This window comes from Salvia hispanica, chromosome 1 (assembly GCF_029641045.1).
Source record: "Salvia hispanica isolate PSC_SH4W2 chromosome 1, Shi_PSC_v1, whole genome shotgun sequence".
Classification (NCBI taxonomy): Eukaryota; Viridiplantae; Streptophyta; class Magnoliopsida; order Lamiales; family Lamiaceae; genus Salvia; species Salvia hispanica.
In genome coordinates, this window is record NC_142692.1 from 63,854,548 (window position 1) to 63,864,893 (window position 10,346).

A 10,346-nucleotide genomic window follows, 5' to 3' on the forward strand; every position below is an offset into this window, starting at 1 on the left:
TCGGTTCTTCGATTCTTCTCTAGGACACCCGGATTCACATCATCCCCTCCTTCTTTTGAAGGATTTGTCCTCAAATCACGATCAAGTAAACTTGAACCTTGGGCAATGAGTGATTCATCTTGATATTTCTTCCATGAGCTTATTACCGATAAGAAGTTACTCGGTACATCCATAACTCGGGGGTCACATTCTAATTCTCTCAATTCTTGTCTCGTAAAGTCATCAAAGAGAAAAGACAAGTCATAAGAGTTAGTGAAATAAAGGTCATTCTCCTCACCAAGGGCAACAAGGATAGGGCGATTTAGAGCCCTCCCATGGGTGATGTTAGAATCTAAAAAGCAACCTTTTTTTCTCACATGTTTGTGGTTTTTCTCTCTTGAGAGCGTGGATTCACACTCACCCCCACCACTCTCTCTTGGCTTTTGCGTCTCACATTTTCGCCTTTTCTCACACTCTATTAGCTTTTGAAGCATGCTCTCATTTTCTAGCTTTTGCTCTTTCGCTCGATTCCCTCTCAAGCGCTTATTCTCATTATCAACCTCGTGTGGCTTTGGTTCGTTGTTCAAGATTTGAAGGGCATTCAATGGCTCACACTCGTTATCGGCTTCCACTATGCTAGACATGCCATCATTGAAAGTTGGGCGTGCGTCTTCTTCATGTAAGGTCGTGGAATATTTTTCATCCTCACATTGCTCTTCATTATCATCGTCAACAAAATCCACCCTATACTTGACATGCTCATTAACATTGTGGTTAACAACGTCACACTTACTTTGAATCAAGCTCTTTGAAGAAAGGAAATTGAATGACAATCATGACAAAACCTTCGTGTGATAGCTAGGATGAGATAGGTCCACCTTCTTTGGTGGGATGCTTCTTCGGCTTGTGTCTCCACCACCATGTCGAGGGCTTGAGCTCATCCTTGCGTTACTTGAGACTTCCTCCCCCATTAACCACTCATGCACCTTATGATGATCATGATCCCTCATCCACCTAGAGTGAGACTCTCCATGGAACTTTGGAGCTAGTTCTCTTCTACTCCCTTTATCAAGTCCATCATCATGGTACCTTGACTTGTAGCCACTCCTATCATGTCTCTCTCGGTCACTAGGTGCTATGGAATGGTTTTGCCTAACTCGATCTGTCACACCCCAACTCTTATGACTTATGCACTTACCAAAAATAAATTCAAAATTTTAAATAAATAATCCACACGTATTTTATAATTTCAAAAATAAACATTTATCATGTACATATTTCAAAACATTCTACTCCGTAGGGGGACCCTCTCACCATTCTATATATTATACATTTATCTACATGCAAAAATGATGATGAGGAGAAGGTTGCCAAAATGCGTCAGCCGCCGACCCTGATAACATGTGAAGTTCCTATGACCCACGTCAACCAAAAACGTCACTGATATCATAATCCTGAAAAATATTAGTGGTTTATATGAGCCACAACTCAGTGTATATAAACCTTACCTTTAATTCCACATCTCAGAATCAATATATTCTTTAACCAATATATATAACAATAACCAACAAATATTGGAAACAATTTCATGTACATATGCAAATGCCACACTATTCAGTTTATTATTCTGTGACAAATCAAGCCTGACATCTGTCCGGGATTCCATTGTATCTGACCCGAAGGTCCCATTGTCATTGTACATATATATATGACCCGAAGGTCCATTGTCATTGTATATATGACCCGTAGGTCTCATTGCCATTGTATACATATATATGACCCGGAGGTCTATTGCTATTGTATATATGACCCGTAGGTCCATTGCCATTGATATTAGACCCTGTGCATAACTGTCACAGATCCTCTTTAATCCAATGATTCAAATAATTCCAAAACCATGTGCAAACATATCAATTGCATCAATTACATATTTCTATCATATAATTCATTTACAATATATAAAACATATCTATTGCACCAATAACATATCCATACCATATTCCACCATTTATATCAAATAACACATAATTATATCAGAGTCACATCATATAATCAAATTATTCACTTTATTTAACACCTAGCAAAGAAGCACATAAAATATGTAAAATTAAAAGTGTGATTTATACACACCTGATTATGAGATTTTATTCTCGTCTCAACTTCCTTTTCACTTCATAATCCTTGATTAAATCTCAGTGAATGCTCGACGACATATTTCTTGAGTTTATTTGTTACTAATGCTATATAGCGTCTAAATAATATTTGAATGGATGAATGAGTATATTCCCTAAGAAAAACTCAACTGTCGTCCCTCTATATACACACAAATGATAATGCAATATATAAAATTTATAGTAGCTTAAATGAATCACATATATAGGCTTGCTTAGCTATTGAGTAAGTATCCACGTGTAAACATATACCTATACTGTCATTCAAATACATTTCTATACAATATATAAAATGGAACTTTTGGGGGTATTTAGAGAAATAAGGAGAGTTTTGGGATATTTAGGAAAATGCCCTTTTGTTTGTAAATTTAAAATTCAAAATTTGTGGAAGTAACTAATTTATTTTGTTTCCCTATAATTAAATAATTTATAATTCCATTGTAATCATTTTTAAAGAATCGTAATTGACATTTTTAACAATTATATTAAATTATAGAAATTTATAAGATTGCTATTTTAATTAAAAATATTATATTAAATTAAATATATATAATTTAAAAGCCATTAAAAGTATGATTAATTGGAGTGAGTGAGAGTTAAACGTGTGATTAGGTTTAAACTGATTTAGAATTCCAAACAAAAAATATTTTGCCTCACCTATAATCAGTGGCGGAGCCACATGGGAGCAAGGGGGTATTATTTAACAAATACCATGTTGGTCTGGTGGTCGAGTGCATGCCATTCCTACCATTTGGCCGGTGTTCGATTCCTCTCGGTGCAGCATTACTCATACAGGCGCAATTCTATTATATTATTATTATTTAATTTAATTTTATCCACTTAGCATCGGAGTTTTATTCTATTTTATCTCAATAATCTATTGCAATTTATTTTTAATCTCTATGCTGCTTTTTATTGTATTTTACTATAATCTGAAATACATTCTTGATGTGATATAAAATTTGAAAACTCAATTAGTCTATTTCCTTTTTAAAAGATTAGGTATATATTGCATTTTGTACATTTTTTAACTTTAATTATATTCTTAGTAGTCTAATAGGAGTATGAATTTGATTTTCTTTCTTTTTTCATTTTGACAATAGATTGTTTGTAGTATATTTTTATATTTTATATTTTATTTTAGTTATATTTTAATGATTTGGTATGAATTTATAAGTTCAAAATTAGATAGTTTTCTATGATTGCAAACTGTTAGTTTCATTATGCTACTATTTTTTATATTATTTTAATTATGCTACTATTTTTTATATTATTTTTAATATATAATGTAATTATTTATTATACAATTCGTACCCCCATATTAAAAGTTCTGGATCCGCCACTGTGTATAACCCCTAAAAGTAAGGATCAAACTAATGCATGGAAGTTAAATGGATATAACAAAGCCAAGATTCCCACAAGACAATCTAAAGAGAAGATCAAAAATTCTCGAGCAAAAGAGCAGGGGAATGCAGATATTGCAGTTCAATTATGGTAAATAAAAATATTTTAATATGCAAAATGATGCATGTTTTGGGTCACGGATGTCAAACGATCTTTAAGGAGAGCTATATCCTCATGGTATGCCGTAAAGCCCCGTTGCATAGAATTTATGGTTCCCCGTATCTCGTGCATCTCCTTCATGATTGAGGAAACTTAAAGAGAAAAACACACAAAATCCAAAAAATTATAGGGCAAACTCAATAAATTAAAGCACCAGACATGAAATGAATGAATTGTACCGAACGGCTACGTAGTCCAGCAAGTGAAACCATCTCCAAACGCCAATCTTGAGGTGGAGGAGTTGTCCCTGGCTTAGATCAACTGCGCGACTGATGCACTTTTTATTAGCACTAAATAAACCTGCAAGTATACAGAGTATATATAGTATAGCTAAAGGTTAGTACCGGATATCGAACACGGGGAAGACGAACACAAAGTGTCTATCCTCTACTAAGACTCAAATACTATCTAGAAAAACAAGTGGGTTTTGAAAACTTTTGGAAAACTAAAAACAATAGAAAGCATAGACCAACTAAAAGCGAATAAAACACGGAGAAAGACGATAGAGATAAGGGAATCCCAGGGATGTGTGTTCACAGTTATGGTTATACAAAATTCCAACTACAATACCCTAGCACAGTTATTACTTTGATAGAACGAGTCACCTAGCTTATGCTCATGCGATACAAACGTTGATTACAAGATTAGGGTTGTCAATCCTAACACGTAACTCCAAAAAGCTCCTAAGACCCTTGAAAAGTCCTCACTCTCAATTAACAGTGCCGTTTTAAGGGAAACTAACTGTAGTGTCTACTAAGTGGATCTAACTCGCTAGAACTCTGTCACAGTTATGAATCAAGTTATATTAAATCCTACACAATCGTGTCACTCAATCATGTAGCATCAAAATTACTTAGGTAAGAAACAAAGTAAAAACAAAACGGATATTAAATAGAAAAAGGAATTTGTATAACCAAAGTCGTTACTAACGCATCCCTAGAATCCTATGAGTTTAGTTACATATAAATGAATAAGCTAAAAACATAGATTGAAGAGAAGACAATTTGAACATAAAACTAAAGCAAATAAAACCCGTAGGTTGAATACTTGTCGTTCTTGATGTTCTTGAAATCCTTCTCCAACTCCTTGCACCAATGAAGTACTCTAGGTCTTGATCTCTATGAGTATTTTGCAAGTAGAAGTTCTCTTTTTTTGATGAAGCTTGAGGCCTTATTTATAAGGGAAAGCCATTCCTTGTTGTAGAAGGAAAAGATCTCCAAAATATGGTAAATCTGGGCGCAAATCTAGGGCTTCTCGAATTCGCCGCCTTTCTCCGGCGGACCGCCGCACCTTGGCCGGCGGTCGCCGCGTTGGAGTCCAGAGAGTCTGTTCCCTCGGCGGCGGACCGCCGCACGTCTTCCGGCGGTCGCCGGATGAGACTTCTCTTCCAAGCACATTTTTCCGAGGCGGACCGCTGCATTGATCTGCCCGCCGGGCGCCGGCGGTCGCCGCACACATCCGCGGAGGTCGCCGGTCGCCGTCTGACTCCAGATTTCCAAACTTGGCGTTTTGGCTCCCTTTTTCGGCTCAATTATGCACATTTCTCACAAAACACGTCAAAATACCAAAATAGACAAAATATGCAAATAATGGACGTGTAGAGTGACTTTGACATTAAAAACGGACCAAATAATGGCCTTAAAACAGTGCAAAATCCGAGCGTATCAGCGACGGACAAGGAATGCGAATTTTTTCTCCCAACAACGACACATGTCGTCATGTTTGCCACCCCCGCAACGACAGATCTTATTGTTCTTGAGTCCCCTGCAAAGGCAAATGGTGCCGAAATCACGGCGGCGGGACGTCGATGGTCCAAGTCTATAGAGCGCCACGTGGCCGGGTTGTTGCAGACTCTCCACGAAGTCTTGCACACGTATTGAGCACAGTCAATTATCTCTTTAGTGTACATTGTACAACCTTTGCAGAATATCTGCCGTTAGATGTTTCGGTAGCTCGATCCACAGCGGAGAAGGTGAAGGTGGCGGGGCTGAGGATGAAGATCCCGTCTTCAATTCCTTTGATTTAGGGTTTCGTAGTTTCATTGTGACTGGTGAGTGTGGAATTGGGGGAGATGATTTCTTTGTATTTTCGACTGTTTTTTTTGGAGGATACTCCCTCCGTTCCATAGTAATAGAGTCACTTCGCCATAGAGTCATTTCCTTTTTTAGTAAAAGTCAACACATTTTTCCACACCTACTTTATTCTCTCTTACTTTTTTCTCTTCATCTCTCTACCTTTTCCATTTTCCACTTGGATCTCCCTTTAATTAACTCACCTAACACAATTTTTCTTAATCTCCGTGCCGAAAAGAAACGTCTCTATTTTTATGGAACGGAGGGAGGATTTGATATTGGTAAAATGACGGTTATATTAGTAGACATTTTTAAATATAATACGTGATGTTTTTAATATTTTTTAAATTGTCCCATTATTTGTTTTTGAAGAAAATTCTGTAAGGCCTAAAATGCAAAATCCATAATTTATTTACTTTCTATTAATTTCAATAAGAAAAATAAAAAATATTAGATTATGTTTTAGGGGTCCAGCATTCAAGTCTTGTAATGCTTTTTTCTTGTTCTTATTTTTTTTAAAAAAAATTTCGAGCATCAACTAGATATTAATGGTTAAAATAAAGCACAGGAACAAAAATAAACACCAAGTTGAACAAACAATATGAATAGTGACGTAAAAAAAAGGAATACAAATCACTTCTTATCGGATGAAAATAATATATAATTTCAACTAATAAATAAAAATATAACATAGTATAAATAAGGTAATTAAAATTTTAATCTCATAAATTGAGGCGGTTTTGATAAATGCATAGATTAAAATCTGACATGGATTAATAGAGAGAGGTGCATTATGACAACACCAATTTGTATGATAACCTTATAACTAAATCTGCACCATACAATTTAAAAATGTATGGTCTTTAAAAATGTATGGTCTAGATTTGATCTAAGCAAAACTATCATTCTATCAAATAAGAATATCATTTTTCGAATACAATAAGGGCAGAATTGACATAAAATGATAGTTTCAGTTGATAAAATGATACTTTTCCCTGATAAAATGATAGTCAGACGATAAAATGATAGTTTCGCTTGAAAAATGATAGTTTCAGGTGATAAAATGATACTTTTATTTGATAAAATGATAGTTTCAAATTATAAAATAATACTTTGGGTAGATAAAATGATAGTTTAAAGGTATAAAATGATAGTTTCAGATTATAAATTGATACTTTTGGTTGATAAAATATTGGTTTCAGAGGATAAAAATGATACTTGGGGTAGATAAAATGATAGTTTAAAGGTATAAAATGATAGTTTCAGATTATAAAATGATACTTTTAGCTGATAAAATAATAGTTTCAGAGGATAAAATGATAGTTTAAGGGTATAAAATCTTGGCTGATAAAATTAGTTTCAGAGGACTAAAATTACTCATCAGTTCGGGTTCGGAACCAGAATATTCAGGTTCTTAACCGGGGCCGGTTCCGGTTCCGATTCCGATTCCGATTCTAGGATTTATGAAAATTAAAAGTGGTTAACCGGTCAATCAGTCCGGTTAGAACCGGAACCGACCGAATAAGCAGGTTGATGCACTATTTTTTAGCCCTATTAATACCTGGAAGTATACAGAATAGAAATAATATAGCCAAAGGTCAGTACCGGATATCGAACACGGGGAAGACGAAGACAAAGTGTCTATCTCCTACTAGAACTCAATTACTATCTGGAGAACCGAAAGTTTTGGGAATTTTTGAAAACTGAAAACAATAAATAGCATATTACAACTAATCGCAAATAAATCACGGAGATAAAATATAGAGATAAGGGGAATTCCAGGGATGTGCGTTCACAGTTATGGTTATACAAATTCCAAACTACAATACCCTAGCACAGTTATTACTTTGATAGGAGGAGTCACCTAACTTATGCTCATGCGATGCAAACGTTGATTACAAGATTAGGGTTGTCAATCCTAATACGTAACTCCAAAAAGCTCCTAAGACCCTTGAAAAGTCCCCAATCTCAATTAACAGTGCCGTTTTAAGGGAAACTAACTGTAGTGTCTACTAAGTGGATCTAACTCGCTAGAACTCTCTCATAGTTATGAAGCAAGTTATATTAAATCATACACGATTGTGTCACTCAATGATGAAGCATCAAGATTAACTTAGGGATGAAACAAAGTAAAAACAAAATGGATATTAAATAAAAAAAGGAATTATATAACCAAAGTCGTTACTAACACATCCCTAGAATCCTATGAGTTTAGTTACACATAATTGAATAAGCTAAACACATAGATTGAATGGAAGACAATTTGTACATAAAATTAAAGCAAATAAAACCCGTAGGTTGAATCCTTGTCATTTTTTATGTTCTTGAAATCCTTCTTCAACTCCTTGCACAATGACATACTTTGATCTCTGGAAATTATTTTGCAAAAAGAAGCTCTCTAATTGACGAAGCTTGAGGTCCTATTTATAGGGGAAAGTCAATCCTCATTGTAGAAGGAAAAGATCTTCAAAATATGGTAAATCTTAGAGCAGATCTAGGTGAAGTCGGATTCGCCGCCTTTCTCCGGCGGGCCGCCGCACCTTGGCTGGCGGTCGCCGCGTTGCAATTCAGAGCCTTCTGTCCATTTGGTGGCGGACCGCCGCATGATTTCCGGCGGTCGCCGGACGAGACTCGTTTCCATGCGTGAATTTCCGAGGCGGGCCGCTACATAGCACTGACCGCCGGGCGCCGACGGTCGCCGTACACCTTGCGGCGGTCACCAGTCGCCGTCTGAACTCCAGAATTCCAGACTTTGCGTTTTGACTCTCTTTTTCGGCTCAAATATGCACATTTCTCACAAAACACGTCAAAATACCAAAATATATAAAATATGCAATTATTGGACATGTAAAGTGGCTTTGACATAAAATACCAGACCAAATAATTGCCTTAAAACTGAGCAAAATCCAAGCATATCATAGGCCTAAAACCCGTGTTGAATCCAAAGTGCATATTCATTGGGGACAGATGGAGCATATGTTTTAAATGAATAGTAAATAAAGTAAACAAAATTCAAATGACATTAAATTAAATCAAAATTGTTTTGCAATTAATTTGAACTCCAAATTTTCAAGATTGTTTTTAATCTCTCCTTAAACAACCTCTCTTCTATGTAAACAGTACACTCACAAGTCACAACTATGAAGCCTCTCAATCCCCTTGATTCATTTTCCTCTTCCATATCACACTATATGCCTCTATTCTATTTTTGATAACGACCACTTCGATCTCAGATGACAAGTCCACGGTTGAACATCGATGGCCATGCACGCTTTGAGTATTTTCACTACATAAGAAGACTTCAAATTTTCAAAGAGATCAAATATGTTATCTGTTCCTATCCGAAAATTTAAATAAGATATCTCCTAAATGCCTTACAGCATCCACAATGGTGATAGGCCAGCAATATGTTAGCCACAAACTCCTCCTGCCACATCATCAGCACTAAAATTCCTCCTGCCACATCATCAGGACAAGCAACTGGACAAGCAATAGGCTAGCCATAGGCTAGCCACAACAATCAAAATTTAAAAAAAATCTAAATTTACGGAATTAAATACAAAATATGGAATTAAATTTACGACACATATACGAGAAAATTCATTAATTTAAAATTTAAAAAAAGTACATTAATTAAAAAAAATTACATAATAAAAAAAAACCAGGCTTCCACACACGAGCCCCCGCCCCACTCTACTCCTCGTCGCCGTCGCCGCCGTTCTCACCGCCACTCGGGACCCCCAAATCTGCGGCATCTGAGCCCGCGTCTGAGCCCCTCAACTGTGCCGCGACGACATCCAAATCGACCCGCATACTCTCGAGCATTGAGTGAAGAAACCTCTTCTCCACGGGGTCAGTTGCCTCCCTCGATTCAGCTAAGATCTTGTGCATCTGAGCCCGCGTTTGTTGACGCTCGAAGAAGGCGAGTTCGGCTGGCGACTTGCCAGCAGGGGGGGATGCCGACTGGACCTCCTGGGACCCCTGGGCGACTCCCCTCGGTGCCCGTTGCGCCCGCCTTTGACCAACCGGGCGAGTGCGGCGAGTAAACGATGGAGGGGACGGGAACTCCTGAACGTCCTAGAGGAGGTCGTGGGAACCGCCGCTGCTGCCGCTGTAATCACAGGCATAGTTCAGTCGCTGCTTCTTCGGCCACCCAGCATCGACACCTGCCCGAAACTTCTCAGAATCCATCAGCTCCACATAGCAGCTCCAGTAGGTGAACTCCTTATAAGTCCCCGCCACGGGGAAGGCTTTCTCCGCTATCCTCCTGCAGTCCTCGTCAGTTTGGCCACTGGTCTTCATGCGGAGGGCGTTGGTGTACAAGCTCGCAAATCGGGAGACCGCAGCCCTGTTTCGGTCCCAACCCTTCCGGCACTCCTCCCCAGTGTATGGCTTCCCATGTGGGCAATTCCTCCGGTAGGCTGCATCAATTTTAGCCCACATGTTGACGATCTTCTGATTGTTCACAACGAGGGGATCATCGGAAACAGACACCCAAGCCTTGGCCAGTGCGACGTTGTCTTTCTCCGTCCACTTCCTCCGTGCCGGGTTGTCGTCATCA